Raw genomic sequence first — 9,737 nt, forward strand, 5'->3', positions numbered from 1 at the left:
AGTGACTGGCCAAAAGACCCCCAGTGAGCTTCATGGCAAAATGGAACTAGAACCTGAGACTAGAGAACTAAAAATGGGGACTAGAACCTGAGACTCCCCAGTCCAGCATCCAGTGCCGGTGTTAGCACTGGGAAGAGGCAGCACCAGTCAGAAAACTGATTAAAATAGGAATTGAATGGATTTCTTCCCCATCCCTCCCTCCCAGTGGGCGTTTGCATCTGGTCCTGCTGATGGGGATGTGGAAGGTGAGCACGTATTCTCCACGCATGATGCTTCGGAAGCAGGACGATGAAGAGAAGCACCGCAGCTCAAGACCAGGAACATGAACAAACAGCCAAAGCGAGGCACAGTCACAATGCAGCGAAACACTCGACCAAGGTCTGTAACAGTCTAACACCAAAAGGACATCTTGGAACTAATTACTAGAGAATATTAACACCTGCCTGGCTGAACCATTACCTTGAATCGCCAGAAGAAATCACGTCAAACCTCTCTTCATCTCTATATAGAAATAATTGCTAGAATTCATTAGGGATGGCGGAGAATTTCTCCCCGAAACATCGGGGGGCCGAGCGCCAACGTGTTCGGCCCCCCAAACAAGTTTCGGGGAGAAATCCTCCGCACCCCCCCCCGCACCTCACACCCCCCCCCCAGGACGGGACTTACCTTCACCGAATGTCCCTCCCGGTGGCTGGTCCGGCCGGCGGTTCGGCGGCTGTTCGAGCGAGGCGGGAGCGGCAGCCGGTCTTTTGACCGGCTGCCGCCGCCACCATTGCAATGAAAGAAAAAAAAAACGCCCCCTGATAGGCTACGTGACGATTCACGTAGCCTATCACGGTGCGTTGCCCTTATTTTCGCCGTAGTCTACGTAAATCTTTACATAGACTACAGCGACTAAATAAGGAACGCGGATGGCGGCTCCCTATGGGGGCCGCCATTATCCGTACACACTTTTTTTTTTTTAAAGTCACCCGTGATAGGCTACGTGACGATTGACGTAGCCTATCACGGCTGACTTTGCAAATCTAGCCGTGATAGGCTACGTGAATCGTCACGTAGCCTATCAGGGGGCGTTTTTTTGGTTTTTTTTAACTTTTGCGTTTGCGGCCGGGCGAGGCGGGAAGCCTCCCCCCCCCCGGCCTGAACTTCACGGGGGGACCAGCGAAGCGCCTCCCCCCCACCGCGAACGTCCTTCGAGGACAGGTAAGTGACTTTCGTCCACCCCTAGAATTCATGTAAATGCCACACACACTGAAGATATTAATTCCCTTCCCAAATCTGCCTGAGTAAAATACGCCTCAATTTCTTTGCATTCCACTCCGTAGAAGGAGTGGCTGCTTCTGTTTTCTAACCAATCTCCCTTGATATAGTTGGTTTGAGGAGTCATTAGACTGTGTCAGTTTGGGGCATGTGAAAGCCGTAAGTGGTGATCGATTAAGGAAAGGAAAAAGAAAGGAAAGGAATACCACGAAAAGGAAAGGAGGAGACCGGCCCAGAGCACACTGGATATACCAGTCTGACAGGTAAGAAAGGAGACATCTGGCCAGGCTGCTCTGATATTGAGGGCTCCATCTCCCAGTATTGCCCAGCCTTACTGGGTAGGAAATGCTGGGAGTAGTGGGATTTTTTTCTGTCTAAACCTGTATAGGATTGTACCCTAATTTTCTTGGTTAAAAAAAGAATAAAGATTGGATCATGTGTGCCATTGAATGAAATGCTTCACCAGAAATGCTTGGAAACAAAGGTTTTGTTTGTTTTTCTAAGTTTCTATATGGAGGGAGCAATCTTATGGCCACTAGTCAGCAGCTAGACGGCCATAAGATATGTGGTTTTCCAGGAACCAACCTCTGGTTTCCCAGAGAACCGACCTTCCCCCCATCCTGTGCTGCCTGACAGGCAGCGTGGAAGGCTCACATTCTGCGCTTGGAAGAGGAGCGTGGAGTGGCCAAAACAGGTATTCCGGGGGGCATTCTGGGGCGGGGAAGGCGGAAATGCTGGCACAACACATCCTACGTGTCATCCAGCAGCCTCCTCCCCCGCTCCACCTTCCTGCGGCTAGACAGCTGAAATCAGCTGTATAGCCACAAATGCAGGGCAGGAGAAGCTCTGGGGGAACAATCCCCTCTGTGCTTCTCCTGCCCTGCATCGGATAGGTGGTCGCCTCCGAGTTTGGAGGCGGCCGCCTATCCCCATAGGATTGCACCCTTAATCACACAAGCCAAATGAGTTTCAAATGTTAAAATACAAAAATAGGATAGATAATTACATTCCTTAAAACCATACCAGTTTACCAAAAATGTCCATCCCCAAGATCATCTCAACTGCCCCCGCCCATCCAGCACAGGAATGAAATACAAGCCCTTGCTGAGAACTCGCCAAGACCAGCCCCTTACACTATCCAAATATACGTGAGAGAAGAGAAAAATCTTTGTCAGCCGCTGAAAGGAAGACAAAGTTAGTGCCAGGTGAGTTTCCCTGTGGAGATGTCTTTTCTGGTTCACAGTTCCTACAGGGCCGTGTTTCCACGACAACGGAAGGAGAAGCTAAGGGGTGAGTACCGGGTTTTCTTTACAAGGAATCGGCTTTGCTGTGTGCAGGGCTCCATGAGCAGATTCTCTGCAGCGGTAAAAGTCGCTTCACAGAACATACTTCCTGGGGGGGGGGGGTTGGAGTGAACGTCATCTGACTGGCGGGGGCTGCTCAACCAGTCAGAGAGGCTTCCCCCCTCTCCCCACCTTTCTCCTTTCCCCTGAAAGTCCAGATGCACCTGCATTTTAGGAGCAAGCCTCATTGAGCACAATGGGAGTTACTTCTGAGTAGACACACATGCGCTTGTACTGGGAAAGAGGGGGGAGAACACAAGGAGGGAAACCAGCCCCCATTTTAACCCAGAGGACCTCATTGACCACAGTGGCAGTTACTTCTGAGGAGACAGTAATGGGTTTGTTCTGGGAAAGAGAGCAGTAAACACAAAGACAGAAACCAGCCCCCATTATTCGACTATCTATAAACAAGCTGTGAAGTAGTTACTTCCTAAGGCAATGACTTGGAGCCTCGAGATCCCGCTTAATCACTGAATCGCACTTCAGGAATTGGACTCTAAAGTGTGCCATTTAAATTGAGGGGGAATCTCTGTACGTTCTGATGTGGGCGTTCCAAGCAAGCCTCATCGACCGCAATGGGAGTTCCTTCTGAAGAGACACTGATGGGTTTGTTGTGGGAAAGCGACCAAAACCAGCCCCCATTTTAACGCACAGGATCTCTATAAGGAAGCTGTGAAGTAGTTCCTTCCTTAAGGCACTGAATCAGAGCCTCGAGATCGCGCTTAAGGAATTGGGCTTCACAGTGTGCCCTGTCAGTTGAGGGGCTTCTCTGTAATTTCTGTGGGCATTCAGAGGGCAAGCCTCATTCAGCACAATGGGAGGAAACACCCCTTGCGCAGGATCAGGGTGAAATGCACACCCCTGGGCAGGGCCAGCATCCCCGGGGTCAATGAGGGGGTTGGGGCACGCAGCAACTATACTTGGGAGAACCCGACATAAGGAAAAGAATCGGACTTTAAGCAGTCTCAAGAAATCCATTCTTCCCCTGATAAGCTCCGGCGTGGCTGCCGGATGGCCAGGACGTCATGTATCCCTAATAACCTCAACACGCAGCCAGCTCAGGGAAAATCGCTGGTGGAAACACCCCCCCCCAAAGTTCGTTACTTTTTTGCTTATTTCATTTACACCCCACCCTCCTGCAAGAAAATGATGTTTAAGGTGACTAACTACAGTAACAACAAAGCTGAATTTGGACAGAAATTTATACTGTTCCTGATACAGTGAATGCGATACATGAAGCAGCTAAAAAACATTCTAGGGAAATGACTTCAAGCAGTGGGGCCAGTCACAGCCCTCTGAGTATGGGACCCAGGAATACACTTCACTCAGTGGGAATCCTAGGGGGTTGTTTGACCAAGAAGCGATGGCAAGATTTTGCCCATTTTCAGCAACATATATCGATCCAAAGGCAGAGATGGCAGGTCACGGCGTAAGCAGCAGGGCCCTTTACTCGACTGCTGGTTGACAAATAGGAAAGATGCTTCTAGATCCGTTCCCTTCCATTGCTGAGGGCAAAACAGGGAGAAAGCAGGATGACAATAAAGGAAACCAGGAGAACGGAGTCGACAGCAAAGACTGACATGTCTAGGCCTTCCGGTATGGCTCACTTTCGCATTTTCCCAACCTTACACTTGTTTTGCCCCGTTTGTGGAGGTTTCGGGGGGCATAAGTCTGCAGGAAATATCTCATGGGTGTCAAGCGCATGTCTCCTAATCTACACAGGTCTCACTCCCCTTTTCCTGATCTATGCGCTTCCTTTTAACAAGTGCTGTGTCCTGAGAGAAGGCTTGTTTGATGTCATCTTTCCCTCTGCATTGTTCACGGCAGATTGGTTTGGAGAATGCAGGTCAGGTATGTTCACATTAAAATGTGAACCAAATGAATTTCTACCGCAACCCTGAACATCAGGGGGGAAACCAATTTCTAATATGGTATTTTCTTTCTTTCTTTCTTTCTTTCTTTCTTTCTTTCTTTCTTTCTTTCTTTCTTCCTTCCTTCCTTCCTTCCTTCCTTCCTTCCTTCTCTTCTTTATTCCACCCAGAGCATATCTTGGGCAATTCTTGAAGAGAATTCTCTTCGGTGGGTAAGAGGAGCTCTGAACCGTAGTTGACTTTGGACAAGCAGACAGGCGGGCCGGTCTTCCCCCTCCTCTGCACTCGAGTCTTTGCAAAGAGGGGGTTCACGTGGCTGCCGAGAAGCGGGTCTGGGGCTGCCTTGTTTGCCAGTTGCCATCATCCAGCAACAGGAATAGCTGCAGCTCAGTGGCGGAGCACATGCTTGGCCTGCAGAAGTCCCGGGCTCGATCCCCAGCATCTCCAGGCAGGGCTAGGCAAGAATCCCGCCTGAAACTCCGGAGAGCCGCTGCTGCCATGGGATGACCCTGTTGTCCCTGAGCAAAGGGACGTAACACTTCAGCACGTTATGCTTTGCTGGGGAAATTAGCTGCATTCCTGGTGAAGCTGAGCTCCAGGCCTAAAGGTAGTTTTCAAGACTGTGGGAAGGAGAGGGAAAGAGACCGGGGGGGGGGAGAGGGAAAGAGGGATTGGAGGCTACAATCCCTACCAAGAACTTCTAAAATTAATATGCCTTTCGTCGGGCCGAAGCCTTTTCTTGCAGACAGGCCCTGGCACACGTCCAATTCCTGGCCTCATGTGAAGAGGAAGGAGAGCAGAGAGCTTTGGCAGGGGAGGCTAAGCGCCCACTGCGGGCACCTTGCTCTGCCAAGCGAGGAGCGCCGTGATTTCAGCGTGGAGCCTTTCCTCCGGGAGGAGAGACTCTGAGTGATTCCCACAGCAGTGTGGCACCATGCCCCTGGAGGGACGAGGCACCCGGCGATTTTAGAAGCACGGCTCCCCACCGCTGGGAAGCGGGGGACTTGGACTGCCCCAGCCTGCGGCCTCTTGTGCAGTCCAGAGAGAGGCAGTGACATCCCCACTCTGATGAGCCAGACACTGCTCAGGGGCGCCGGAAATGGGGCTACTTGCTCTGGGGGAAGGATGGAGTTGGCCTTCCTTCCCGTCTAACAGAAGAGGGTGCCTGGGGACAAAAGAGGGGGCTTGGGGGCGATGGCTGCACTTGCCGGAAACAAAAGTCCGACTTGCTATCTCTGATTCGCTTAACAAAAGATGAGCTTGCATCTCAACGACTGTCTTAAAGACAGGTGTCAAGGTGTCAAGGGTGGAGTTGAGGAACGGGAGGATATTGCGGGTGGTCGGCTGGGTACCTCGCCAGGTAGCACTCCTGCTATCCAGCGCATTCAGGTTCTGCTAAATTTGACCCCCACCTTTGCCTTTGGGGAATGCGTTGGAAGACGTCCGTCACCAACTGAATCGCTTGATCTCGCCCTGCAGGTTGCTCTCAGCCCCGTTCCTGTGCCTTTCTCCCGCCTTTGCGGAGGCCGGGGAGGAAGACGCTGGGCTTTGTGGCTGTCTCAAAATGGAGGCAGGACCATTCACTCGAAAGAGAGCTACTTCGTAACCATCCCATGCATCCTTTCAGACAGCTCCATCGTGTCTGCCTTTCTCCTCCCTTCTAAACGCCTGAAATGCCTCTCCTAAGGCTGAGTTATGGACAGGAAGAGCTTTAAACCAGAATATGCTGTTGGGGGGGGGGGGGCTTACCCACCTTTTTCCAATCTAAACCATCTCAGATGTTGTAACCTTCTCTCATAGGGGAGATGCTCCAGCCCCTCGATGGTTTTAGTTGCCCTTTTCTGGCCTTTTCCAGCTCTACTGTATGTTTTTTACGTGCGGTGACCAGAAGAAATGTCACAGTGGCCCGTAAGAAGTCCAGATTCACAAATTGAGGGACTGACATACCCAGCACTGAACTGAATGCTGATTTAGTCTTTACAGTCTTTGCCATGTAAACTGGTTTGCTGCTAAAGGTGAGTCGAACTGCTGGGGTGTTCCTGTCATTGTATTTTTCACTGAGTTGCTTATGATCTTAAACTGAGATTTGGTTATTAATCTGTGTTCTATTATGGTTAGCTGTCTTGAGGGCCATTTGCAGTGGAAAGGCAAGAGACACATGAAATAAAGGAATACGTTTAATACATTACAAGATGATAAAATACACAGGCATTAAAACCATGCTCCAGCACTTGGGGGCTAATGACATCACAGGTGGCCGCCAATAATCCCCCTCCAGAAGCAGATCTTCCAGATTCATGCTCCATTGTGTTTGGGGTGGTTTGTTTGTTTTTTAATCTCACTCTGGCTTTATTTCATTTTATGAGCTCGACGTGGAGCGCAGGAAGGAGTCCATTTCACAAACCCTTACCTGCTCCAAATGCCTTGGCGTAGCAGTATCGTCTTGGTCTTCTGGTCTACTTTCCGGGGGGTGGCATGTTGGGGCGTTGTGATTCAACAGAAGCATGCTGGATTTAGCTTAAGGCAGCGATCAGCAAGAACCTTCCACATAAAGCCACCACAGTAAGAATGAATCAACACCGTTAGGGGGCGGGGGGAGGCTTAGTGGCAGTCCCTGGATTGTAAACGGGTGTTAAGAGCATCCGAAGAGCCCGGCTGGATCAGAACAAGGCTCCACCTAGGCCAGCATTCTGTTCACACAGTGGCTGACCAGCTGTCAACTGGGAACCCACACGCAGGGCATGAGCACAACAGCCCTATGGATGGACAAAGTCGTCGATGTCGCTTTCTGCCACGCTCAGACTTTTTTTAAGATTTCAAGTTCGTTCCAATGAACATGACGACGGAACATGCTCAGTGAGCACAGAATGGTGCCTGATTCTGGTGTTGGGGCAGGTCCTGTAGCGGACCAGCTTTTTCGGAGTTCTGTGGATTCCATGGACTTGCAGAGCATATTCTGTTCCTTGGAGGTCGCACAAATGTGCACTTGTGCAAATCTGCCTTCGTGCAAGTGCGTACATGCACCTGTGTGCATTGGCACAAACGTGCATTTGTGGCAATGCGCAACAGCACGGATGCGCACTCGCACGAATGCACACTGGTGCTAGTGGAACAAAACTCTTCTTCTTCTTCATCCTTAAAAGTATCAGATTCCGTCAATGAGCGGACAAGAGAACCAAAGACGCCTAACAATCCACAAACCGCAGGCGGAACCGATTTAACTACCTCTGTGCATCCCTTCCATCCCTAGTTGCAGGCCCTGCTGGTTACCCTCGATTCCAGCCTTCCGTGACTCCGGCAGCTGTGATGCGTCTCCTGTGATCCATTCTCCATGCTTCTGCATGCGACCCAGTTCAACTGGGGGGAGACATGGCCTGGGGAGAACCCTCTGTCTGTGGATGGTTGCAATGCCAAGAAGCCATCCAACCTCCTTACCTCTTTGTTTGAATAGAAAGCACACTCTGCACATGCTGAGAGAATGGACGAAATGAGGACACAGCTGTTCCCTGGAAAGCCCCCCCCCCCATTCACCCAAGGGTCTTCTGAGATAACTAACAGGAGGTTTGATAATGAGCTGGATGTGGAAATACAAAGCTGAGCAGAGAGGAGAACCAACTCTGTGCATGTCTACTCAGAAGTAAGTCTTACTGAGTTCAATGCAACTTACTCCTACACTTGTCAGCACCCCACTTGCCCCCAGCTCAGCTTTGTATTTCCACATCCAGCTCATTATCAAACCTCCTGTTCGTTATCTCAGAAGACCCTTGGGTGAATGGAGGGGGGGGTCCGGAGAACAGCTGGATTGAGGGAGATTACACACACACACACACACACACACACACACTGGAAGAATATAGTTCTTCATATTCCCTGGTAGGTTTATTCCTCATTTTGTCCATTCCTGAGCATGTGCAGAGTGTGCTTTTCATTCAAACAAAGAGAAGGTTGCTGATCTTTCTCTTCATGCTGCATTTGTACAAGTGAAGTGTGACTGCTTCAGGCAGAACTTTCCGTTATACTGTCTCCTTTTCTTCATGTGTTTCGCATAACAGAAGTATGGTGTAGTGGTTAGAGTCCAGCCCAAAGTCACCCAGTGAGATAACTAACAGTAGGTTTGATAATGAGCTGGATGTGGAAATACAAAGCTGATTGTGAGCTGGGGGCAATTGGGGTGCTGACATGTGTAGGAGTACGTTGCATTGAACTCAGTAAGACTTACTTCTGAGTAGTCATGCACAGAGTTGGTTCTCCTCTCCATTTTGGCCTCACAACGTCAACAACAACAACGCTGGATGTGGAAGTAGAAAGCCTAGCAGGGGGAATGATACCTCGCGCAGGGCTCAAGACCGGCGGGGTCATTGTAAAAGGTTCTTTCTTTCTTTCTTTCTTTCTTTCTTTCTTTCTTTCTTTCAGACAGCGCTGCTCGAAACGCAGAGTGCATCGCTCAGGCACCCCTGGGGCAGCCTTGTTTTGGGAAGCCCCGAGGAGGAGGCCGAAAGTAATTACTGCACGTCTCAGGCAGGGGGAAAAATACATAAATATCTACGAAAAATAGCCTTTCTTACGGAAGCTAGGCAGACTCACGGAGATGGCTGGGCACCGGAGTTCTGGCTGTCGGTACGGATTTACCTCCGTAATTCTTGGAGTGGAAAAAAAGAGGAGAATTGCGGGGGCTTGCGAACGACGGGACCGAGCGCTGGCCGCAAACTGCGGAAGTCAAGCGGCGCGGAAGGTGCACAATTCGCACATCCCCATGCCAAGCACCGCTAAGAGCCCACTGTCTCCTTTCGTCCCCTGACGTCCGACACAGTTACAACGAAATTCCAACATCCCTGAGCAATCTTGGAAGGACTTGTTTTGTTTTCTTTAGCTTGCTTCTTCCGGAAAGGCACAGGCACAGACTAGTCGAGAGCCGTCAGAAAGCCGGACACAACAAGGGGAAGGCGGCCATGGCAGGACAAGGCTCTCCAGTGGTGGGGACCTGCAAGGCGTGTGCCGCGCTTGTTGTCTTGCCTGAGGACAACATGGCCCACACCTGCCACAAGCGCCAGTGGATCACGCTGCTGGAAGGAAAAGAAAGAGGACTGGAGCGGCGACTGCCGACCCTCCGGGGAATAAGAGAACACGAAGAGTCCTTGGACAGAACCGGGGAACCACAGCAGCAAAGGGAAGAGCAGAAGCTTGCAGAGCAAGAGCAAACTGAGGCAGAAGGGGGAAATGGTGAGGGAGAAAGAATGCCACAGAGGATAGTCCTGGGGAAAGG

This window comes from Heloderma suspectum, chromosome 17 (assembly GCF_057233095.1).
Source record: "Heloderma suspectum isolate Gila_16-S chromosome 17, 16-S_ref, whole genome shotgun sequence".
NCBI classification, from domain to species: domain Eukaryota; kingdom Metazoa; phylum Chordata; class Lepidosauria; order Squamata; family Helodermatidae; genus Heloderma; species Heloderma suspectum.